At 48.8% G+C, this 26,601-nt stretch overlaps 1 protein-coding gene across 9 annotated transcripts in view; it reads left to right on the top strand.

Annotated features, from left to right (window-relative positions):
• Nucleotides 1-26,601, top strand: part of KDM6B (lysine demethylase 6B) — a 960,064-nt gene that overhangs the window by 753,750 nt on the left and 179,713 nt on the right. For all 9 annotated transcript variants that reach the window (XM_078670455.1, XM_078670453.1, XM_078670454.1 and 6 more), the window contains one exon: nucleotides 22,580-22,671. The gene's annotated coding sequence lies outside the window, so the exon portion shown is untranslated. The remainder of the gene's footprint in view (nucleotides 1-22,579; nucleotides 22,672-26,601) is intronic.

Raw genomic sequence — 26,601 nt, 5'->3', positions numbered from 1 at the left:
CAGGATTAAGAGTTGATTTAAAGACTTCAAAAAAATTGTAGTTTAGGGGTGTTCAGGTCCTAGGGAGGTTAAGGTTGGTGGAGCCGAGAAATTTCTTTGTATTTTACTTGTCCTTTTTAAAGAGGCCTTTTCCACTGAAAAATGGTCTAGACTATCATTTTTCGCTGTCTATCCTGAAGAGCGAAAGCTACGTTTTATATGAAGATTTGTAGATAGAGTATGATTACCAATTAAGTATGAAGAATCGATAAAAACATTGACGTCTAGTTTGTAAGGCTTCGAAGAATACGTAGGCCATAAAATTAAACAAATCCTGTATAAATCTCTAGTGCTACTTCAAAGAAATCAAATCGGTGCCACGCTGCATCAGAGGAAAAAAAAAACCCAGTAATGGTGGTTTTCTGGTCAGCAGTGAGGGACTCCCCAAAAGATTCACTGTAGGATTTCCCGTATCTTTGTCATGTGGCGGGCCCTGTGATTTTGTCTGAATTGGCGGTGTTTTCTTTTAAATAGTGCAACACATCTCACTTTCCTTTTTAATTTTTTTATATACAGCCACGTGCTATGTTTCTAAAGTTGTTGCTTTACAGTTTTACTCTCCACCCCCTCAAAGCCATTTTTTTCTATCGTGTGTTTGTTCCACAGGAAGTGGTTCACCAGCCAGACAAAAAAATGCTTCTCGCTGACTGCTCTCTTTTTCCTGTAATGCCTGAATGGAGGGGCAGGCCATACTTTGCCAGCTATCTTGCAAGTTGACTGGCTGAGAGGATCTGGTTATAACTTCTTACACTGTTTATTTCCTGCACGCCACTAAACCAAGCACCTCCAGCCGGTTTTCTATATTTCTGACCATTATTTTCTAAAAGACTCTGCAGCTTCTTGTTACTCGAGATTCTGAAAGCTCATTTGGCATCTTATCTGGTATTGGCATACTGGGTTTTTAAAATTATTTATTTATATATATATATATATATATATATATATATATATATATATATATATATATATATATATATATATATATGAGAGAGATTTTTACAGTTTGTGATGGCAACTCTGTAGTTAAGGTTAGGTCAGAGTTTCAATTGAAAAGGCATTTTTGTTTACTTAACTTTTGCTTCTTTCAAATCTGCACCAAATTGTTAAAAAAAACTAGTTCATCCGATGTGGGTTTGGCATGGCAATATTTGTGCAAGTCAAGGGAAGCGTGGAAGTGTGGGGGAAGTAGTTTAATGTTCTATTTTCCCCTTTTCAACTTCCATGGGAATCTGTACTGTCCTGTTACACGGAGGAAAAAAAACACAGACCGAACTACACCAAACGTAGCATAAAAGTAGAATTTTACACAAGGAAGTGCCTTTACTTGGTAGTTAAATAGTTTTGAAGAAACTAACGTATACAAAATGTTTTTGTGTGGGCTTGAATAAAAAGTAAGGTATCTCTGGACCGTTGGTCAGTAGTACCGAAACCGTTACATTGACCTCGGCTGCCGTTATAGATGTCGGGGATCTGCTGATCCTGCAAAGGGTACTTCATATCTAGGGCAAGCCTCTTTGACCCAAGCATCAAGTTTCGCAGATTCGCAGAGCTGGATTTGAAATCCCGAACCTCTGAAAAAGATAGCAAGGGTCAAAGAAGCTTGCCCTTGGTGCACGGTACCCTGGCATGATGCTTAACCTAGAATTGTGGTTCCAAACTAGAATCCAGACAATAATAATAAATACGACCAGGCTCTGTTGGCAAAACCTGGGTCTTCGCCCCTGTGGTGAATGAGGTGCTGGACCTGAGGCCACCCCAACACTCCTCCTCTCCCCCTCCCAGTATGCTTGGCTGAAGGCGTTGTACCCTATAGGTTGACTCGATTTGTGCCTGCGTATGCCTGGACTGGTTGTATCGGATTTCTGGCCTGGCTGTATGCATATCTGTCCCCCTGTGACACCTGGGCTTGCTCTGTGATGTACTGCCTGACTGCGTTTGTGGCTATGTGTATTTTTTATTTATAGAGGATTCTGTGACCCAGGAACTTTGTATGGTGCAGCTGTAGCTGTGCTCGACATCTACAGCCTCCCAGTTCAATTAAACCATCCAGATGAATATCAACCCAAGAATAACGAATAGAAGGGCAAGAAAGGTTTTAAATTTTTCTTGTCGCTCAAATAATCATTTGAGCACTTAAGAGGAAGGGTAAGGCTCATGCCCTGGCAGCTAACACTTAGAGGTTTTCCCCTATGGGAGACCGTTGAAATCAGGGTACTGCTTATAAATTGGCAGCAGGTTATACCAGACACCCTAAAGAAGACCTTGGCCATGAACCCTTCTTTGCAAAAGCACATAGCATTTAAAACGGCAAACGTGAGCCATTTAAACGCTGCTAGATGCAAATAAATACGACAGGGTCTGTAAATCTCCAGTTGGTTTTGGCCACAGAAACTTGTATACTTTGGAGTCGGTGTAAGCAACTCGTGTGAAAAGCCAAAACAAACATTTCAAAATCCCATTTGAAGTAGCGTGATGGGGCTGGATCTGAATTTTCCGTTTAGGTGTATGAAGTCCCAGGTTTACAGAAGGCCTGCGTTAATTAGACCGGTGCAGGGTGAGCTGCTTAGTGCAGGTCGGAGTCAAAGATTACCCCCAGGTTACTGAGTGGTAAGGGAAGAGAGGCTGGATCTCCGACTTAGTCGTCCCGTGAAAGTTGTGCAGAAGCGATTTCTTTCAATCCTGTATAAAAAGCATTATTGTGGTGTGTGCTCTATGGCCTGACCTCTGGTTATGCTTCCGTCTCTATGATCCCAGCCTTGTGTGATTGTACTTTGCTGTCTCCCCGTGAGCAACTTTCTTCAGAACCCTTTAATTATATATGGGGGAGGGTGTCAGATGCCAGGCCCCTCCCTCCTCCATCCACCTGGATCTCTTAAAACACCTCATTAACTCCTGGTTCAGACTGACTTCCTTCCTTGTGGAGGCAGCAGAGTCAGTGAGGGGTGGGGGACGAAGGGAATGTGTCGCCTGATTTCTTCACTAAACAATCAGTCACTGGGCACTTGTTCTGCCGCTGATATGTTATGATATTGGTTCACATAGCGCTTAATGGTCTCAAGAGTTGATGGAGGGACGAGGAGTTGAGAGGATAAGAAACCTCTTTATAAAAGTATGTTTAACCTCTATTCCACCCACCTGCCCACCCAACAGAGTTCTTGTAATTAAGTTTATTATCACGATCTCCTTCAGCTTCGCGTTTTCTTGGTATATGCCATACTCTCCCAATTAAAGGTGTGCGCTAATCATTGAACATGGTACCTCATCAATTTGGTTCTCGAGGGTCCTGTCATTTTGTAGACACTATGGGCCCCCTCCAAGGGTCCGCAGTGCATATTCTTCTCTTCTGTGGGGAGGGTGAGGAGGTGGGTAGAATGTTAGTGATTCACTGATACACGTGTGAAATGGGGTACCAGCCTTCCACAAGAAAGAAGCCTTGGTCCTAAGAATCAGTTAGTCCTGAAAAAATGTAGTAAAAGGATGACTAGGCCTGCAGCTTTCTAACCTGCTGAGCCCAAGTAATTGCGGTCAAGAGCATACTCTTTAAAGGAGGTAATAAGGAACCCATTAAAAACCCCAGGAGTCCCAAGACCTCGCTAAGACATAACCATGGAAGGAGGAGAAACATGGGTCGGCCCTTTCAGAAAATACGAATATGTAGGACACTTAAACAAGGGTGACTAGTAAACAAGGAAATGCGGAAACGGTTGACAAATAACCCTTGACAGTGCCCACAGCAAAGCCTTGTGGAAGGCCTAAAATACAACACTTCAGATAAACATACCTGGGGTGGCGGGGTACTTTTCGTCATCTGCACATCAATAATCGAACTGGACCCAGCATCCATAATAAGCATATTTTGAAGATGGAAGATTAGCCAACAAGATGATGGCCACCGTCTCTGCAGGCACTTCAAATAAGCTCAAATTACCAGGCCCAATTTCCAGGCATAAAAGGGCGGTTCAAAAGCAGAACCTGCCCCAAGCATTGCAAGAATAGGCACATCCTGATCAGGAATAGTGACAAATGGAAAGATGCACCACAAAGAGATTTGTAGTCCAAAAAAAATCCGCTGTGTGTATTCCAACTATGATATTTATTCTTCAATTTTTGTATCCAATTTCAACAACACCCAGCCAATGTGTTTTGTTACAATTACTTTTAGAACTTCTTCAGGGCTTAAATTGACATGAAAAAGACGCACAAATACAATTCAGACGCTTACAGCTAACACATAACTAATTAATATATGCACATACACCAATAATACCAGGAAATAAATTATCATTTGAACTAGTACATATCACATCAAATTAAACAAAAACCAACATCCACATAGTAGACAAACATAGCGAATATATGATAAAGCTGAAAACTATAAATAAAAACTGAAGACCGAGACCTATTTCAACGGTGCACTGAATGTCCACAGATAGCTAAACAGACACTGAACACACCTTTGTGTTATAAAATCACATAACAATCGTAGTTAACCTATAAATTGTAAAATTGCTTGGCACATGCTAGTAACTAATAACGAGTCCTCGAGCTGAGGATCTAATTTGATTCATTGAAAAGATATCAACTGCAATCTCTTGTATCAAGTTATCCAGGACCCCCTTTATTATGCTAAACATGTATTCCCTAAGATACATCTCATAGTTCATAAGAATTTCACCTTTATATGATAGAACATTATACAGCTGTTGAATATGCTTCAAACAAATATAGGTTCATCCAAAGCATAATGTGTAGTGGTTCATAGGACCCGTACCCTCCAGCTCTGCCCCCGCCACCCTCAACCTGATACCAACATGCAGTACCCCACATCTTTTATTTTAATAACCAAGAGATTTTGGTGGGGTAAAAAAGGCCATGTTTAATTCTCCACATTTGAATAAACATGACAAGCATACACAATGCATATTGATATTCATAAATTCATTTCCAACAACACCTGTACTTTTCCTGTTCCCCCCAGCCTTAAGGGAGGAGCACCATCTGGTTCGCATCTCGCGCCGGGGTATCCTACGCCAGGTGCCGTGCACCTGCCCCTTGGAGTGGTAGGCCCGCCGTTCCTTGTCCGTCCTTACCAGGGCCCACCTCTCTACCACCCAGCTGCCCTGGGACGCCCGGGAGGCTCGAAATCTGTCGCCCTAGCCTCCCCAGCCGGTGGTGACTTCCTCCCCGCGGAGAGCTCCCCATATCCCCCCTCAGAGCTGGCCTATGGAGTCCGCCAGGCGGCCTCCCCTGAATCACTGTTTATTGCTCGCAGGTCTGTACTCCGCCACAAGGGTGGCCAAGGCCCTCAGGTCTGACACCCTCCCCACCTGCGTTTGCAATAAATGCCCAAAGTTCACTTATGAATGTGTCCGTTCCTAAGTCCGACAGGTGTACCCCATCCTGGTGGTACATTGCTTCTCCTGAGATCAACCGGTGCTGAATGTAGCGCAAGCGGCCCTTAGCTGAGCACAACCTCGCCAGATCACCATTCAGCTTTCTCACTGAAACGTTCAAAGACCTGACCCGGACTCCCGGTCCCCATGTCCTGCGTGAGAGCATGCCCGACCAAACAATTGTGGCTGCCGGGAACACGTGTCCCAGCCAGGCGAATTCAGCCAGGAGGGCCTCCTTGACAGCCAAGCGTCCCCTGTCCACCATGTCGTTGCCCCCTACATGTATCACAATCCAAGTTGGGGACTTGTTCCCCCTCTGTGCTCTGAGTTCCTCCACCGTCCGCCTTAAGTGTCGGATCCGCATCCCCCCGATGCCATGCCACACGAATTCGACCTCGCCCAAGCTTGCTGGCTTCACCACCCGTCGTTGCTGCACACGTACTGCCGCCCGGCGCACGAACGAGTGCCCCAAGACCCAGACCACCGACTCGGGCATACTAATCAGAAGGAGAAAGAGGACACCGTTAGACATCAACAAACAAGGGATGACCAAGGCTGGTCATAACAAGTCCGGCCTCACATATCTTTTGTAGCATCCCGATGCCCAGCGCCCAACACCCTTGACAGCGCTGGGAGAAAGGCCCGCCCCTGCCGCTAAGGTAGCGGCGCCTATCCTGAAGGAATGAGAAGAAAACCCGGCAGACCCCAGACCCAGTACCCCCAGGGCAAGCCTGAAAACCGCTTTAAATTGGAACTGTGACAAACAGTGGCCATTCTCGTGTATGAACAGGGCCGTGCCCCCACCCTCGGGACGAAGAGGCAGGTAAGCCAGCATCCGGGCTACCGGGCATGCTGCCACCCCAGGGGCGGGCCGGAGATGCACGGGGGCACCCTTCCCCCCTTGGTCCGTTTTGGAACGCCTGAGCAGTACTACTAACCCCCCCGGGGAAAGAGCCAGGTCCCGGAACTGCAAGCCCCCCATGGTCAAATCTAGAGGACCCTACCAATTCGCTCAGGCGGAAGGCCCCATAGAAGGCTAAGCAGAAGGCTGCTCCTAGCAAGACCTCCTCGAACGGAGAATCGCACACAGACGGTAAGACCCTCAATATTTCCGACAAGGTAGGGAGATCCAGTGGCCTACGACAGTCCCGCCTTGGTCCCTCCAGTCTGGCCCACCCTGTCAGCGCCTTTCTGATGAGAAAGGAAGACCCAGGGTCCCGCACCCCTGCTACCTTGGCAAAGAAGGCGATGGCCGACAAATTTGCCCTTGCGTAGGCCACCGCCTTCCCCTGATCCCTTAGCCTTTGAAGGAAACCATGTACCGCCGCTGTAGAAAAAACGTTTGGAAAGCCTGACTGTTTGGCGAAACACAAGTACACATTAAATTGCTGTTGATACGACTGTTTTGTGCGTTCACTCAGGGAGGCACCTACCAGCCCCGCTAAAGCGGGGCTCCAATTGTCCACAGTGACGTAGGGAATATCGTCATTCGCTCCTCTGCCTGTGGGTGGAACCTCCGGAAATCCTGCAACTTGGAACGAGACAAAGCATCAGCTGCATGGTTATCAATACCTGGTATATGTGCCGCCTTGAAGGTTAAGTTTAGTTTTAAGCACGCCAGGACCAACAATTTTAACAAGCGCAGCACATGGGGGCAGGTAGCTCCCTGCCTATTGATGACTTCTACCACCGCCACGTTGTCTGACCAGAAGGTCACCGCCCTATCTCTGAAGTGTTCAGCCCAGATAGTCACCGCCACCCAGATGGGGAAGAGCTCCAGGAAGGCAATGTTCCTTGTCAGGCCACTTTTGTGCCAGGCCGGAGGCCAGACCGCCCGCACCAAGCGGCGCCCAAGATGGCGCCAAAGCCGATGCTACCTGCCGAGTCTGTAAAAAGGCCCAGCTCCGCACTGGTCACCGGAGGGGCGGGCCACACCACCCGCCCATTGAAATCCGCCAGGAAACCACGCCAAACCCTCAGGTCCTCCTTCACACTAGCCCGTAACCGCACCCTGTGGTGTTTTTGGGTAAGACCCACCATGGCGCGAGCGATAGACCTGGAGAAGGGACGTCCCATTGGGATGATACGAAGTGCAAAATTCAACTGCCCTACCAGGACTTGGAGCTGATGTAGGGACACCTTCGGGCCTGCTAAGGCCGCCTCAATTGCCCGGGAAAATGCCACCACCTTGTCCCGGGGTAATCTGCACTCCCCAGCTACAGTATCAATTTCAATCCCCAAGAAGGACATACACGTCTCAGGGCCCACCGTCTTGCTGGGCGCCAAGGGGACCCCGAATTCCTGGAACATGTTCACCAATTCGTCCAGCGCCTGCGCGCACTTACCAGACCCCGCCGGGCCCATCACCATGAAATCATCCAAGTAGTGCACCACATCAGTGCGCCCAGACCTGTACGAAAAAACCCACTGCAGCATGGAGCTGAAGGTCTCGAAATATTTACAAGATACCGCGCATCCCATAGGCATGCATTTGTCATAATAAAACTGGTGCTGGACCTGAAAGCCTAGCAAATGGTAATCGTCCGGGTGCACCGGCAGCAGGCGGAAGGCCGATTCTATGTCCGTTTTAGCCAACAAGGCTCCTCGCCCTAACTCCCTGACCTTCTGAATAGCGGAATCAAATGAGTATGTCACTGTACACAGTGCCGGGTCAATAGTCATTCACTGAAGAGCCCCTGGGCGCAGACAAGTTGTGGATCATCTTGAACTGCCCGGGCTCCTTTTTTGGCACTACTCCCAGAGGTGAACACACATAGTTTTCAAGGGGGGGGAGGGGAAAGGTCCAGCTACCCGGCCCAGCGAACACTCTTTTTCTACCTTAGTAATTACTACTGACGGGAGAGTCCTGGCGGACAACAGATTGTTGCACCGACTAACGGGAGGGACATTCACCGCAGGGATCCGGAACCCAACTGAAAAACCCTGAAACAAAACCAAGGCCGCCCCCCTATCAGGGTACCGGTCAAACGTAAGTCAAACGTACAATGTCTACGGGGGTAGGCAGGTCAGGCCTGCGGGGGTTTAACATCTCTTGCCGCTGCCCCGCCTCCCCGCTCTCTCGCTTTTTTGTTGCACTTGAACTCGGGATGGGAGGGATGGCCGCAGAAGGAACAGGCATGTTTAAACTTGCATTGTCCGGGAGGGTAGGTGCACGCTTTGCTATTAAAGGTCCAACAAACTCCTCTCTTCTCCCCTGGGCCCCCCTGGGATGTCCGAAAGGGCTGCCTGGCAGGCTGCTCCCTGCAGCTGGTACTTTCCAACCAGGCATTCACCTCTACCTGGTCCCATCCAATACCTGGGTTTTGCTCCTTGGCCCAGCGGAAATCCCTGTCATAGTTCAACCATACTAAGTTACCTTGAGTAGCATGCGCCTTCACAATTTTATTCATATAAAACACCAGTGGGATAGCTAAATCCTGTCTCTTTTCCAACAGTACTGAAACAAAAACATGGAACCCAAAAAGCCAGTTGGTCAGAGTCTCTTCTACCCGAGGCCTCCTCTCTTTAAAGGACCCCTCCTTGCCTTCTCTCTCCCTGAGGTCTATATCCCTCCTATTGGGCCTGATCAGGGAGAAGATGTCAATGTAAGCGCCCTTCCAAATTTTTTCCCGCATTTCTGGGGACACATGAGTGGCCAGCATTCCTGATTGGGACAGCACGTTCCCTTGTATTCCTCCCAGGGATCCCCCAACTTCGCTGGCCCCCCCAACCCCGTTACCTAGCTTACCTCCTAAGGGTCCAGCCGTCTGCGTGGCTGCCTGGGATAAGGATCCACTCGCTCCACTTGGAGTCGCTTTGCGCAATTCTGCTACCTGCGCGAGCTGCTTCTGAATGGTCTGCAGCGCCCCCTGATCTACTGCCTGCTGAGGGGCCCATGGCGCTGTCGCCCCTGCACTTGCTGGATCTCCCCCTTTACTTGAAGACGACAATTGCCCTACCAGGGTAGCCACTGATGCTAGCAGACATTCTACGGGGTCTTGCACTCCTGCCCCTGCGGCCACCGGTGGAGGCGGAACCGGCGTGCCCCCACCCGGGGCTAGTGTCTGTAGTGTCTCCCTGATTTCGGTCAACAGCGCCCCCACCGGGTCTGGAGGGACAATGGACTGTGGTACCCCTGTTATTGAGGTCGGGAACCATAGGGGTGGGGCAGAGGACGGGACCTACTGATCCCACGTCCTGCTCCTCCACTACGTGTGTCTGACCACGCTTCTTGCCCTTCTCTGCCCTGTTACTCTTAGGTATTCCTCCCTTCTTCCGCAGCGGGGAGAATGCCGCTCTAGGCGCTACCCCTTCCCTACGTGGCCTCTCCACTACAGGCTCAGGCTGCTCGTCCTCGCTCCCCGTCTCGCTGTCTGGGGTGTCCTTGCTCAGTTTGTGCAACAGTAATTTCATTATCAGGGCCAGCTCCGGGTCATTGCCCTTCCTCTTATGCCCTCCTTTCTTGGGGGCCATCTCGCTTATCTAATCTGGCCGCGTCGTCTGCGCTGCAGGCGTTCCCTGACTCTCCTCACCCCTACCAGCTATGCCGCTGAGCGACCTACACGCCTGGAGCCTCAACGCCTGCGCACCCCGTGCCCCAGAGCCACCGTCCACACCGCCCGGCAGGAGCCCGCACCCCGAGTGGAACCCCACGTGCAGCCGCAACCCCGAGAGCAGAGCTGGAAACCAAGTTAGCGACCCACCACACACCCTCCGCCCGTGAACCACGGCTGCCCGCGAGGTCCCCTGAGGCACCCGACTCCTTACCTGGCCACGTGCATGGCACCCTTCTCTCCTCGTTCCGCGCCCGACACCGGATCCAGACGACCGCTGCACTCCCTCGATAGCCGGAGTCCTCCAACCAAACCCCTCTCTCGGTGCCGCTCTCCCTCGACAATCCAACGGGAGACGCGGGAAGAGTTCAATTGAAGCCTCGGCCTGGAGTCCAAGGGTCAGCAGCGGGTCCACACGGTCCAGCAGGGGCGACGGGAAAAGAGACCCCGGTCAGGGGATCTTGACCTTACATAGGGCCGAGGTCTCCGCCCCTCGCCCAAACCGGATGTGCGTCACCCGGGACCCGGAAGTGATCAACCCTGGAGAGAGGGGGGGGGGCGGCCGGCCGCCCCCCGGCTACCACTGTGGGCGGGGGCCGGAGGGGACGTGCCCTAAGGGTGCGCCTCGTGAAGCGCGTCGCTTGGCATAGTGAGCTTTATCATCGTATCCAGAAATGCAGTGATCCTGATAAGATGGCGGCACAGGGTAGGTGGACAAGACCAGAGTATCAGAAAAGGGACAACCACCATCTTCACTTTTGTCAACACTTAGAGAACACTCAATCCAAGGGGAAGGACCATGAATTAAAAAAAAAAACACATATACTGCCTGTTCAATCGCAGGAAAATATGCATATGGCAAATTGTAGCTTGAGAGCCAAGAGAACCAGCACCGAAGACAGCATTTTTAACTTTTCTCTGTGGAGGAATGCATTCAGTATGTGGAGGCCCAACTGTCTTCTAAGGAACAAAAATTGAGGCGAATAGTGTCTCTGACCCATCGCATTCTTCCGAACCAGCTCCACAGGCCCTTCGATCAGAAGAGCCAGAACCCCCTGCTTCAAAATGTGAGCACGGGTCTTTGAGATGACGAAAGGTCTAGGGTAGACTGGAGGGGGGCACGTCTGAAAGGGGAAGGTGTACCCTCGTTTAACAATCTCTAGAACCCACCGGTCTCACGAAATGGTGTGTTGCCATGCCAATTGATGCGGTACCCTTCCCCTACAGGCTGCAAGTGTGCCGTAAGTGGCAAACTAAAAAGGGATCACAGGAGGGAGGAAGAGGACTGTTGGTGCAGTTCCAGGATGCCTTTTGCAACAGCCATGCCCATCGTAGCTCTGGAAGAGCTTGTTGGACAGCTCCACAAGCTGCGAGGACTGATAACCTGAAAAGGTAGACTGCAGGAATAGACTCCTGAGCTTATAGTGCTGCTGGCGGACTGGCTTTCAGGGGAATCTATTCCCAAGGGTAGGGCTGTTGAACTATCTGCCTTGTCCCCGAAAAGGCAAATGCCATCAAAGAGTATCCTTCTAAGCTTGACATGGGCATTACTGGAGAATCCGGTACAGTGCCTCCAGACATAGCAGTGAATGCCAATAGAGAATCCCTTAGACCACGGAGCACTATATCAGCTGTATCCAGTTCAAAGTGCAGGATTTGTCTCGCCCCATCTTGCCAAGCTTGCATGGTCTCCATAAAATGGTCATGAAGATGGGCAGGATCCTATGGGACATTAGAGTAGCAGGCAAGCCGAGTCACCTCTGTGGAGCAAAGGGCAAGGCTCATTCAAGAAAGGTCCTCTTTCTCCAGGGCCTTACTGTGCCAGTGGGCCTCACTTCTGTCATTTCCCTGGTGATAGACTAAGTTCGGCATCAGAATGGAATCTTAATGAGAATCGAAGAGCCCTACAAGACTGCCAACATATAGGCTGCAAGGAGCCTCCTCCAATAACTGATGTGCACTTTGCATCTGACCAGGATAGCCTTGGTCTTCGGATTGACGTAGTGGAGTTGAGGGGCCCTCTTGTGCACTCCTGGAAGTCCTCTCTCTAACACTTAAAGGTGCCCTCTATGACGATTTGCCCATGGATTGCAAGCTGGAGTAGGAGTTTGCACTGGAGCTGGAGCGGTGCCTGGCCCTGGCGTTCCTTCCGGGCCGCAAAATGAAATAATTAGCCGCCCGCAGCTTCCTGGCCTTGACGTGCATGCAGCTGCACCTATTGCATAACTTCACGTAATGCTTGGGCTGGGCACCCCAGGCTGAGGACGTGCCGATCCGAGAGTGACGTTTGTCAGCCACAAAAGTGGCACCGCTTAAAACCTCGCCAGTTCAGAGGAGACCGTTTCCATGTTTAGAACTGCATAATATTATCGGGGGCGGGGGGTGGCTTTCCTTATTGAGCAGCCCCTACTCTATGGCAAAGGACACTGAAAGTACCTGATGTAGGTGGTTTCTGGTGCTAAGCCAGAGTCGTGGTGCCGCCTACCGGCACATAAGGGTAACTGCATAGTGTCCATATCCAGTCTGGTGCCTTAAATATTCAAGAAGTGGGGAATCTGTAGCTGCCAGTGTCCTAGAGAATTATTTTTCGTTGGGTATGGGCACACAGATAGTATATTATATTGATACTTATGCTTGTAACACATACAATAAAATAGTTTATGTACATATGCTTGGCAGAAAACAAGGTGATAGGTGCACACTTTGAATAAAACCTGTTCATCTTTTGTAGTGCAGATCCTATTTATGTTCTATAACTGGTCTTCCGTTTAGATTTGCTCTTTGAGTCTCTAAAGCACCCGTTACCATTAAGAAACAGAATTCCAGAGCAAATTGTGATTGATATATATATCTATATCTTAATAGGAGGCAAAGAAGAAGTTTATCCATACAAATATAAGCTTAAAGGATGTATCTCTACTTTGAATGACCTCTTGAAATAAATGCTGCTGTTAACAGTAGTGTCTATGGTGTAACATTTTCAGGTTTAATGAAACAAAATATTTGTATTATGAAGATGAAATTTTTGCTTCCACCCTCTTGGTTTATGTGTAAATGTTTCTCCTGCCAGGGGGATGAAGTTATGAGTAGCCAATTATTTTGGCTGAGTGTCTGTCAAGGAGGGGGTTTTCAATCTACAAGGATCAGGGGGACTGACTTGGAGCGAAATGAGTCTCATAATGACCAGTTGGCTAACTGCAAGTATGCCGAGGTACAGTGTTGTGGCAGTTCTACAGCGACCAATTTTGATGGCTAGGGGTGCTAAGTCCATCCTACATTGACCAGGTTGCTGGTAAGAGTAGGCCCAGGTGGAGTGGTTTGGGCTAATACAGTGACCAGATGGCTGTTGATAGCAGGGTGAGGGTGAGTGACGTAGTAGTCCTACAGTGACATGGTGACTGGCTTATCAGGTCGAGGTGAAGTAGTTTGCCGACCCTGCGGTGACAAACCAAGAGTAAGCCGAGGCAGAAAGGTGGGTCACTTCTATAGTGACCAGGTGGCTAGCACCAAAGTGGAATGGTATGATAGTTCTACATGGCTATGTAGTTAGCTGAGCATCAGCTGAAGGTGTTGGTAGTTTCTTACAAAGACCAAGATTATGATTGAACCTATACAAAAAGGACAGTTGATGGACAGACTGGACAATGTCATACATTCACCCCAGTACAGAGATCTGGGCCTAAATCCATCGTTTTTTTGCTCACCATGCTATTCCAGTTTGAACCCAGTCATATCCAAATCAGTCTAGACCCTGTTCCCCATGGGCACATTCCAGCCCGAACTACCAGACCAGATCCTCCCTGGACTGGAAATAAGTTTCCTAAGATCATTTTCGGGGTGTCACCCCATATCAGCCAGGCTAGCTTGGCTGCAGTGGCTTGGAGAGCATGGGACCTATGCCTGGGCATACCTTTCCCACTCAGGGTGACAAATGCAAAAAGAACAATTGATGGACAGAATGTTTAATGATGGATTAAACCCATATCTTTGTAACTTGGGGTGAATGTTTGCATTGTTCAGCATTCCATCCATTATATGTTCCTTTTGCTTTTGTTGCCCTAAGTGGGAGGGTATGCCCAGACGTGGGTCCCGTGCTCAATGCGCCACTGGATTCAAGCTAGCCTGGCTAATGAAGATGTTTCCGGTCCAGGGAGGACCTGGCTTGCTTAGTTCGGGCTGGACTGTTCCTACGAGGAACAGGGCCAAAACTGATTTGCATACGGCTGGGTTCACACTGGGGTGGCGTGGTGAGCAAAAGAATGATGGATTAAACCCAGATATTTGTGACTGTATGTTTGCATTGTTCAGCATTCTGTTCATTGTGGTCAAACCTAAACTGAGGTGCAATAGTTGGTCTTGATGCAATGTTCTGGTGGCTTAGCATAAGCAGATAGGAGACTAGTTTGTTCACTACGCCTGCTCACTCACAACAGAACCAGCATGGCCATCCTCCCAGAACCACATGGTTTGCTTAGTGCAAGCACAGTTGAAACGTGTGGGGCCTTTTTCAGTTACCATGTTGACTCTGCTCTGCTGAAAGCTGGAATAGTGTGTCCCTCGTGTAATGCATTTTGAAAAGGTTGAAAGTTAGCCATAACTGGTGGCATTTACTCTCTGGCACTAATGTGAGTATCTGCTTCAAAGACCTTTCCTCGAAAGTAATGTCTGAGCTTTTTTCAACTTCTTTCTGCTTGGTTATCATACTTCTTGAAACAGATTATGTTTAATAGAGGCCTCCCAGGGTAATAGTGTTATGTAGAGAAAGGAAGAGTGCAATCCCGGGAGTGCCATGCAGCAGTCGTAATCTTTACTGAATGTGGCGGACCCCAGCGTGACTGGACAAATTACAAGTGCCCAGAGTTCTGTGGTCAGATGTTTTGTGTCTGTCTGTGGAGTTGTCTAGTAGCCTCACAGTGTGCTGGAGAAATTGGAGATTTGTTAACCAGGAATGGCGTTACTCTCCATCTACCCTAAAATCTCATGGTCTTTGCATGGGTAGGGGGGTGCGACAGATGTGTGCCATAAGTATAGGCACACCAGACGTGTTATGTGGGCTAGATCTCAGCTAATTGTACAGAGTCTAACACCCATCCTTGTGTACACTCGACTCACGCTTGGAGTTGTTTTTATAACCTGAAGTACTCTTCCGCTAGCAGCGGGTTACTGCAGCATTTGGGCAGCTTGTGGCGAGAACGAAGTTCCCAGGCTTATATACGATTGGCTGGCGTGAACCCAGGAAAGGCCTTTCTGATTGGCCATAGAACACGCAACACGTCACAGTGACCTCTGATGAGGACTTCGTACTGCAGACTAACCCTTGGCGAAGCACTACGCTACGCTCACGGAGTTTGCGAAGTTTTCGCAACTTCGCACTACGCGAGCTGCACGTAGCACAGTGCGAACATGCGTAGTGCAGCGTAGCGTAGCGTAGTGCAGCGGTCATTTTTTGCTTGTTCGCGGGCCTGAACGTCATGACCGCGAGCAAGCAAAATTACATCCCGGAGAGATTCTCAACGCGAGGAGGTCAGGTTTCTCATTGTGAGTGGTTGCGCATGCTCGCGATCGCTCTCAATGAGAAACTACCTGTTCGCGTTGAGAAAGCTGCCGCTCGAGTAATAATCTACTCGAGCAGCAGAAAACTACAGCTCGCACTGTGCAAGATGCCGTTTTCAATGCTTGCACAGTGCCGGATGCTTGTCCGCACTGTGCAATCATTGAAAACGCATCTTGCACAGTGCGAAGATGCTACTACGCAGCTCGCGTAGTGCTACGTGAAGTTCGCGTAGTGCGAAGTGCACTTCGCGTAGCGCTACTACGCGAACTACGCCCAGGGTTACTGCAGACACATGTTTTCCCTAGTAAAACCTATTATCAGCAGCCATTCGAACCTGCCAACCCAACTCATGGACATCATTCCCCTCTGGAGTATGGTGGCGCTTAAGTTTATTTGGAAACCCGGTAGATATCCCCCATTGGACATCTTTTTCTCAAAGATCTCAATATAAAGGCTGATTAGTGTCGGCCGAGTTTTAATCCCGCCCTGCCTTAGCCCTTGTTCAAGTTGTCTGATTCTGGATAAATGCACTCCCAGTGGTTCGGAGGCCACTTGGGCGATGGTAGAATCAGGCTAACAGCCACTCCGAACTCCTATGTCAATGCACTTGGCTTTTGCGTTTGCCAGTCCCGCCTTCCAGTCGGGGTTTCCGTTTCGAGCCCTGGCACCTGTGGCACCTCCCTCTAGAGCCTGCGCGGGTTTGGCCAGGCTGGCTGGGTTGCCACCTCGCTGTGGCGTCACATGGCCTCGTGGGCGTCGCGTCTGCCGCTACCTGATGTCATCCTCAAGGCGCCTGACGCTGCTAGACCCAAAAATAAGTTTCCTTTTCGTTTCCTGTTGTGCAGCTCGCAGATGCCACATGCGCGCGAGACCTCCCTTTAGAAACTTTCACTCTCTCCGCATCTGCTGTGGACCAGAACACGCGGGGGCTGCTGGCGACGGCGTCACCGGGGACGGCCCCAGAAATCCCCGTCCTGGCCGAGTGACGCGTCTGAGCCTGCGGAAGTGTGGGGGCAGGCAGGCAGGCGGGCGGGGACCCGTGGGCATCTGGGCCGCGTCCTTGCGAACTCCGCAGTCAAAATCTAGTGCTGGGTGGCGAGAGGGGGAAGGGCCCGCCTCCCTCGGCACATGTGGTGGCGTGATCGCGTCCCACCAGCGCCCCCTGCCCGCACGGGACTGCACAGGAGTCCGTACAAAGGGTAGCGGCAGCTGTAGGGCACTGAAGGAGTAGAGGCGAGAATACAACCGCATTGCATGTGCAGCAGCACTGTAAGCCCCCACCCCCCAACAACAGTACCTCCCAGACCGCAGTAAGAGTGCAGGCTTCTTTCATGTGCAACCGGTTTAACGTCCGAAGCAGAAATACAGGCTTAACTCGCACTGAAGTATAGCGAGCAACAGGGCAGCCTTACGCCACCTCCTGGCCACCCACTTGTCTAGGCCTTCATTAATTAGCAGGTTTGTTTGAGGGTTTCCAGGCGCTAAACACACCAGAAGGATGAACATCTAATAATACTCGCATATAAGTTTTCATCAGTTGTCCTATCTTGATGCTTCCTTCCCACCAGAGGAGTACGCTCATGAAGATCTTAAAGTCTACATCTCTGCAGTTTTTGTGGTCTCTAGCTTTTCCGTCACTTAACCAGGGAACAATAAGTTACATTGTTGGTCCCGCATTAGACTCCAAACCTGTGTTTTAACGCTGACCTCTCTGTACAGACAATCGGTTTCTTCTACATTTTATAGCCACCATCTCTTTCTCCACGACAGGCTGCTCTTCTCATGGTTGCAGCATCTTCCATAGTGTGTATTGATTGCCTATTCTCTACCTTCCATAACATGTCTCTTGCTCAATATGCATGCTCGTCTCTGGAGGTCTCCCTTCTTACAGTGCTGCTCAACTGAGTCTAGTTGACAAGATTTGTCATCCGCTATGTTCTAAATAGAAGTAGTGTTAGGGGGACGCTGATGGATGTGGCGATGTTGTACCAGATCTTGGGTGCATAGATGTGGAAGGTCTCTTGCGTTAAGGTTTTTTACATTTATTTTGTATTTTTTTATTTGCAATGTTTAGTGTTCAGCCCGATGGTGTCCTGGCTGCAATGTGCTTAGCACCATCGCATATGGGGAGCTAGTCAGCCAAATGGGTGGGGTTGCTGACACAGATCGGTTTGTGGATGAAACAGCCAGTTTTGATGATTGTGCAGGAGATAGTGGTTTTCCATCAGAGAGGTGATCTTCTTGATTAGGCATGTATAACATGTTTGCGGGGTCAAGTGTGGTGTGTTGGAGGCTGTGGGTGTTCCGTCACCCACATGCTGATGTAGGAGGGCTTGACTTGCAATTCTGAAATAGATTTCTGGAAGGATAGTTTTACCTTCTTTATTAGAAAGTTGGTACCTGATCTTCTTGGTTTTCTCTGTAATATGTTATGTGAGGTAAGTGTGCAGGGTGAATTTAGGTTGCTTTGCATTAGTTGAAAGATGGGGTTTTAAAAAATCCAGGTTCATGACATTGAGCTCTTGCACTTCTTAGTCACTCTGTCAGACCCGGTTCATTGGTGTTGGAAGAGGTGTGGCGCCGCGGCCAGGGCGACTGACGCTGGAATCTGGGGACCACGGTTCGATCCCCGGCTCCGGCGGCAGGTCAGCCCAGCACCATGTGACTCTGGGCAATAGCTCGCTTAATCTTCCCGACGGCCCCCAGCGCCTAAGACCCTTACGGGTGATTGTGCGCTTTACAAATGTGGACTTTACTTTCATTAGACATCCTAGTTCATGCATCTCTGATGTTCATGAGACATTTTAGTTCATGCATCTCTTGGGAGTTTTCACGTTCTGTGGCCATAGTTTGTTAACCGTGTTGCCACACTTCTGTCCTTGTGGTGATATCCTAAAGTGCCAACTCCTGGGAATGTTGACCTTGCTGCAAACCTGGTCATAACTACGGACCTGTTTTCCCTTCCCGGTAGCTCCATGTCCTGTGCATATTTTAGAAAAGTGAGCTCAAAGTGCTTCAATTACAAACCCTTCTGGCACTTGCTAACTGCTTTCATCTGTATGCTCTTTTTTTTTTTTTTTAAGCAGCTGTCATTTTTTTAGGCGTGCGCTTACAAAATGACGCAGCCAGCTGTCATTTTACTTTTTATTCTTTAGCCATGCTGCACACCGTCAGAGATGCTGTACAGCATGTCTACAGATATTGATAAGCCCAGTAGTGCTCAAATGCAAGGCCTGTTGGCTTTGCCAATGCTTGTGGCTGATTTTCACTCGAGAAGGAGACGGTGTCTTGGTGTTGTGAATGTGTCTCTTGCAGTCTCCGCGGGGATGCGCCATGCTTCCGGTTAGAGTTGGCTCTCGCCTCCAGGGCCAGCATGCACAGAGTTGTGCGCTCGCTTGTGGAGTAGCCCTGTGTACAAGCCGAGAGATGTGCATTGCTTGTGTGTTTATATTTCCTCCGTGCAGATATTTTAGGCCGAGGGTATTTTTAGCCGCAGCGACGGGATAGAAATGTTCCAGGCTGGCTCCCTCAGTTTCTTTCTCGTCTTACTTGAGAGGCTGGCTGGGTAGTTTCTCCAGTCTGGGATAAGAGATAGCGATGGATTAGCGACTCTAGCCTGTCTGCGATGCTTCTTGGGGTAGAGTGAAGAGCTGGCACGTGGAGGGCTGCTTCTGGGACTAGCGGTCATGTGGGCTGGCTGACCACTATTCCACCAACGGAAGCCAAGTGTAGAGTTAGTGGAACCGGCATTGCAGTGCCTTGACACATCTGTGCGGGATGGAGCTGGTGAGGACTGAGGCGCACCGTCAGAGCTGTGCGTCTGTACCCAGTACAGAAACAGCAGTGGGCGCTGCTGCAGGTGCGGGTAAAGCACTTTGAAAGCGTTGTGTGAATGTGAAATGCCGTACTGGGAGAAAAACGGTGCCACGGGCAAGAATTGGGACCACTGCATCTTCATTGATGAGTTCACCATGGTCTGAGCTACGACCCGTTGGGCGCGCAATTGCATTCTTTTCGTGGAGTGTGGCGCCATCTACTGGCTGATTTTGTTTATTGCAGTTTGGAAATGTAAAACATAATAGACTATCATAATCGAAACAATTAGCTGATATTCATTCCCAAGTGTTGTTTTCATTTAGTCTCTTTCATTTAGTCACTTAAATGCCGTTATACGGTCACTGATGTTTTTAAATATTCTCTACTACTGGCCTCGTTTGCTATAATGGCCCTACTATATTTCCCTTGTATGTTCATATTTGTTCACTTTTATCAAAGTGTACTCGGGGAAGGGGAAAAAAGGTTCAAGCCAGTAGGCTAGCTGAGACATTCAAGGGTTTGTTGTACTTATTTATGTGTAAACTATAGGTAGGGCGACTACCTCCCTCCAGGTCATTAGGAAAAGTGTTTCTTGTCCTGGACTCATGTGTGATGGAAAGAAGCATTCTTGGTGCTGTATGTAGTCTTCTTTCCTTTCATAAAACTGATTAGACTAACACACCTGGAATCAGTGATGTGAAGGTGAGATTGTCCGTAATGACCTGAGGTCACCCTACCCGAAGGTCATAGGTTGAATTCCTGACGGGTAATAATGCACATCATTTAAGCTTAAGTTGTGTGAATGTTGTAGACCTAGCAGCAACGTTTCCACAACTTTCAACATATTCTCAAGCAGAGTGCTCTTTGCTGTGGAACTCACTCAGTGGACTATTCCAGGGCCACTGGAATTATGCAGCAGGAAAAGGCCAAATTATGCAGCAGGGGTCACAAAATTACGCCGCAAAAAAGGCGAATGATGTGACACAATGCGGCCCATTTTGTTACAGTACTAGTTCATTATTTTGTTATTTTTACATTTCAAACTCCCTGAGCTTAGGTTGCACCTCATTGGTACCGAGTTTCAAGTTTATTTTATTTGCATAGTTCGTTAAAACCATTGCAATTCAAGAATATTTCATTTCAAGACAATTTTTACATATAAAAACTCCATACTTGTGAATGTTAAAATTCTGTTAAAAGACTATACTATGATTGTTCAAATGTTACAAGTCCCGTTTTTAGGCGCATTATGACCAGCAGTGCACATCTTGTTTGTTTGTCCAGGATAGTTCCTTAGTGTGTTAATCGTTTATACATGCAAAAATGGAGAGTTTGTAGCTCAGAAGTAAAGTTCATTGGAGCTAGACATCGAGCTCCTCCTGTTCCTGCCCTTTTTTTTTTTTCCGTATCACTGGGTTGATTATCTGCCAATAATTTGGTTTCCGGCATTTTATATTCACATGTCTTCAACGTTTTTACCAAGGAGCAGTTTAGTTGAGGGTCACTTGGTGCGAAACAAGCCAGGACAGCCTGCCTCCTAATTCCAATTCTTCGCGGGTTGAATTTAACTTTCAGCAGTTGTTTCAGTTCTTGTGAGTTATTTACAGGAGCATAGTAGGTGCAGCAGGTCTTCCGACGCTAACCCGCATAAGCAGCACCTAGGGTCCACCTTCTACTTTAGCCAGGGTGGGAAATGCTAAGTACAGAGTAGCAGGCCAAGTCTAAACTTCATAAAACAAATTTTTGTATACTTGGCATAACCCAAGTTAAAGTACTTCTGAGCTGCTGGCTCACAGTAGGTATTCAGAGTCATCCATCCTGAGACCTTTCTGCGAGTGAGGCTTTATCCTCCAGCCACAAGAGGTATTTGACTGTTTTCCAGGCTAGTTTCTTAAGCATACCGGTACTAGTCTGTGTTTCCCACAGTCGGTTCAATCCCAATTTGTGTAATCCATTTTTGAGATATCTCGCTGCAGGTGAGGTGGTATAACGGTCTATCTCTTTCCATAACTGTTCATTTAATGATCCTAGAGTGGCTTTATGTATTTTGTCCCACGCTATAATGTATGCCCCATGTCTCGCAATAGATTGCTTCTGTATGCCGAACTCAAGCCTAATTTGCGGGGGGAAGTGTATTTAGGCAGCCCAAATATAATCCTATGCGTAGTTGTTACTGTGAAGTCAAGTAGTTTGGCAACTCTTCCTTTTTGGGCTTCACTACCATAAGTAATTGTTGGCAGTAGCTTTGCACGGATGACCTGCGCTATGGGCAGAATCGATGGACCGGTTAGTTTAGAATTCAGAGTTTTTAAGGAGATTGCCAGGGCAATGCCTAATTGGTACCGGATTTACACGCACATATAGAAACAATCAACAGAAAGGTGATCAGTCAACCTTGGCAAAGGACCTTTCACTGCGCGGCAGCACGTGTCACTGCATTTTTAGTAACTTTTGAACCCTTTGAGCAAGAAACAAAACTATTTTTTGTTAATCCATCATCTGATGCATAATCTATAGATTATGTGGCAAATTAATTATGCGAAAACCACTGTGGCAGCTCAATTGCATAATTCCTGCGGCCCTGCCATTAACAGATTGTGTCTGTCTGTTGGTGTTTGTGTGAGGTTAGTTAAGAGTGTCTTCAGTGTATAGGTTTAGAAATGGTTTGTGCAGATTAGTGAGAATGTAAACTGTTAGACCGTGGCAATATTTGGGCAAGAGAGCTGAAGAACTCAGTTGGGTGGTCCATTGCTAAATTGGAGTGAAGTGTTTGTCAAAACATAACTGTGTAGGTTGGTACTTATGATGCAATGCTGTAAGCATGAGGAGCAGTTGTTTAACGTGTTGTACCAATGCTCCAGGTTTCCCGTATTCACTCTAGAGGCTGCCTGGTCACTTCTCCCCTTGACCGGACTTTGTGAGGTGGCATAAGGATGGTTTAATTACCTGAAATCTGTTCTGCCGTTTTAAATTTGATAAAAGTAGCATTTTTCCACCAGGAAGAGATATGAATTTTGAGGGCTTTTTATGTTTTAGACGTGCTTTACTCTATCTGACTTGGTTCTTTTAAATGTTTTATCTCAGAATTGTCATTTGAAAATTAGGTATTGTCCATGACTACCAGACGAAATTTTTAATCTGTTTTTTAATGTATGCGTTTATGGCCTTTGGCTGAATAAACTTTACTTTGACTTGACTTACATGGCTCTCTCATCCTTTCGCAGGCTGCTTACCGTACAGTAACAGGAGCAATGGTTGTTTGCCGGGCCCGGCGCTGTGCGTTGTGAATGCTGTGATCTTTGGACACTGTATACCGGTAAGCCTTCTCTCTGCCTGCCACGTGCCTTATTGATTATTCATTCTGGCAGCTCCGATAACAGTTAAATAATTTTGTCTGCTCAATTCAAAGCCTGCATGCGGGATGGTCCCTTTACAAGGTTTCAAGGGGAGGGCAGTGATAGGAAAGGCAGGGGGTGTGATCAGTTCTCACCTTGCCCATTGGGCGGTTCGTTGCACTTGCCTGATGAAGACTGTCCCATACCATTAATGTGCTGATTGACAAAATGCCAGTGAATTTTAGACGCACTTGCATCTTACCGACTCTGGAGGGCCCTGCTGAGTCTCATATCTGCCCAACTCCCATTTTTTTGAGATTTTCAATGGAAGGGGGTTGAACCTTTTGCATGACTGAAAGGCCATGTTGCTGAAGATGTGGTGTTCCTGCTGGAGTGCCGGCCTCTTCAGTTTCATTGTTGATGTGAACACTGGAAAGCGGCCTTGCTCAGGACACGTTGCGCAACGCTGGGTATCGCATTTATACCTCATTGGAATGCCATGTTAACTCAAGGGTTCATGCCTGATTGTCTGCCACACGGAGACCTTTTGGCTCCTGCCTGCCAAACCTTTGTAGATCTTGCCTAGTCCAAGCTTCTGTGAATTAATAAATCGGCTTCCAGAAGGAAAGTTGTGGAATATGAGCCTACTGCTGTTTTTTGGCAGACTCTAGTTACTTCATTCGATTTGACTCGTTGTGTCCCTTCTCCATAGAAGGACGGAATCCTTCCTGGCTCATATTTGCAATAAATGGTGTTTAATTCTTTCAAAGGATATCCGATGAATGACATCAATATTACCGGCATCATGATGGAAACTTGATGGCCTGGTTTTCCACAGAGTCCACAAATACCCTCCTTCGTCTCTGATGATACTTTTAAGTAACCCTGTTTTCCTTATGGATTCCTGCTTTGGGTGCCCTGTGACATTGTTGCAGTTCTGAAGTTGTAAACCTTAATCATGGCTTTGCACCAGCTTGTGCTGTGTGATTCGCCTGATTCCAGAAAATGGACATTTCCTATCCTTACCACGAGTTCATTAGTATTCAGATGGGTGCTGGTTCAATGGGGTAGAACATCTGAAGAAAGTTCAGTGTGGTAGCTGTGATCTGGGGGAGATCCCTGGCACACAGGTAACGTTGTCTTGCAGCGTGAATCTTTCTGGATTCACTATGCTGTGCATTATTCCGCGGTCTAGTGGTTGGGTCCGGAATCGTAGTCTTTTCTTTGGTTTTTTTTTTGTAGCCCAGGTGGGCGTCGACGTCCCACCTTTTGGTGTCCTTCCAGTGACGTCGGCATGCTTCCTGCGGAAGCTCCCACCCTGGGTGCCATCTTCAGATTCTTTTTTCCACCGTTGGGTCTGGTTCGTTCCTGAGAGGGCTCCAGAGATTTGGAGAAAAGAGAAACCAAGAACCAAGTTTTTGGGAAGAAAAGACTTAAGAAGACTAAGTGAGGGACTACAGCATCGAAGGGGACGACGAAGGAAGAGGATCTTCGAGGAAGTTCGACGTCCAGAAGAGAATGCGCAATCAGGGGGCCCCTGAACGCAAGAGATGGACAACACACCATTCAAATTCTGCCGGAACTGCCACCACAAGTACACGCAGAAAGACCAACACCCAGTTTGCAAACTCTGCCTGCCGGTCGACCACGAAAGCAGGGACTGCAACGCCTGCTCCGCTTTTACGCCGAAGACCCTTCGAGTGAGAGAGAGGCAAAGAAGAGATAACTTCGCCATGCAGGGCAAGGGCCAACCACCGTCCCTCCGAGACCTGGGACTCTCGAACGACGAGGATTACGTCGCCGAAGAAGACGGCTACACGGTCGTAGAGACCGATAATACGAAGACTCCAGAAAAGGTAGGAGACTCGACGTCCCAAAAAGGCCCGAAAGACTCCCGACAGTCTGCCCAAGACTCTCGAAAAAACGAGGGCAAGACCCCGAAAGCGCCGACGCCGAAAGCTCCGGCGTCCGCAACAACACCCAGGGCCAGCGGATCCTCACAGAAGGACTCCCAGGCGCCGAAGGGCAGCGACCAACCAAGGTCGTCAAAGTGTCCACGAAAAGGAACGCTCGACGCCGAAGACCTCTTCGACGTTGACGAAGGACACACGACCAGTCTCGACGCCGAAACCCGTCTCGGCGCCATCAAGCCAGACAAAGAGACCGGCACAACCAATCGACGCCAAACAAGCTGCCGAGATGGAAAGAAAGAAGAGAAGACTCGAGGCAGAGATGGAGAACATCCTGCAGCGAAAAAAAGATTTTGACGAAAGGATGAAAGCGTATACAATTCCGTCGAAGCCAAAGCCACCGGTGGTCGAGTTCGTCGAGGAAGAAGAGGAGTTCGAGGTCGAAGGACCGTCGGAAAGCCAGGAAGATCTGGAATATCGAGAAGAAGAGACCCCCTACTACGAGGAGGAGGACGATTACGACCGGAGGACTTTTCAGGGCTCGTCATACTCTGACACACAGGACCTAGATTGGCAGGACCTCGAAGCCGAGAGTCCAGAAGAGAGAGTGGACACATATCCGGCGAGGCCCTCGCCGCCCGACGACATTAGACTTTACAATGAAGTCATCAAGAACGCAGCAGCAGCGTTCAACGTAAAACTCGAGGAGGAACAGCCGAAGGCGGATATCCTCGTGGAAACCCTGCTCCCAATACAAACTAGGAGTCAGTACCTGCCAATGCTCGAAAGCATCAAAGGACAAGGGAGAGAGGCCTTCAAAGAGCCTGTGACTTGTAAACCCGTCACACCCAGGACGGAGAAGAAGTACAAGCACTCCCCCACGGACCCACCCTACATCCAGGGAACGGTCACTGCAGACTCCATCATTGCGGCAACAGCAAGGAAAAGGGCCAATGTCCCAACAACGTCAGGACCACCTCCAGACAAGGAGAGCAGAAGGATGGACCCGACAGGGAGAAAGATCGAGAGGAATGCCGCAACGCACTGGCGCATGGCCAATTCCAAGGCTCTGAGAACAGACACCAACACCAGATCCTGGACGACCTGGGGCAGTTAGTCAAACACCTCCCACAAGAATACCAGCAAAGAGCTACGCACCTGGTAGAGGAGGGGAAGAACGTGGCAAATTCTTCCCTAAAAACAGCACTGGACGGTGCAGACACAGCCAGCAGACTTATGATGCTGGGCATCACGGAAAGGAGACAAGCCTGGCTCAGAATATCAGGCTTTAAACCGGAGGTGCAACACAACATCCTGAACACCCCGTTTAACGGTGAAACACTGTTCGGAGCACCAGTGGACGAAAAGCTCACCCAGCTGAAAAAGGACAACAACACCGCAAGATCCATGGGGGCCTTGCAATTCAGAGGAACAAAGAGAGGAACCCCGTCACGAAGACCACAAAGAGAGGAACCCCGTCACGGAGACCAAACTGGAGAGGGGGAAACCAGACGGGAACGTCGCACCAGACTTTCCACCAGTCACACCCGGGCGGCACCCAGACGCAACAAGGCCAGCAAAAACAACACCTGCCATACCAGCAGAGGGGCCAGTCCTTTAGCGGGAAGGGGAATGGCCGGGGAAACAGAAGAGGTGGACAACAACCCACCTCCAAGTGACTCTGCCACACTACTAGTGCACACCCTTTCAAAAACTCCAGGGGTGGAGCACAGATACAACAAAGAGGAGTGGCTCGGACTAAACATGCAAGAGCACGTAACACCGGTGGGAGGAAGACTGAACCTGTTCTTCCAGGAGTGGAAGAAAATAACTACAGACAGATGGATTCTCAACACCATACAGTACGGATACTGCATAGAGTTGGAAAAAACACCACCAAACAGAAAACCAAAAAGAAGAGCTCTAGCAAAGAAGGAACTAGAACTACTTCAAAGGGAAGCACAAGAACTCCTGCAGAAGGAGGCTATCGATCCTGTACCT

Source organism: Lissotriton helveticus, chromosome 12, assembly GCF_964261635.1.
Source record: "Lissotriton helveticus chromosome 12, aLisHel1.1, whole genome shotgun sequence".
In the NCBI taxonomy this organism is placed as follows: Eukaryota; Metazoa; Chordata; class Amphibia; order Caudata; family Salamandridae; genus Lissotriton; species Lissotriton helveticus.
Note: the sequence above shows the minus strand (reverse complement) of the source record. Positions and strands in the feature narration are given on the sequence as shown.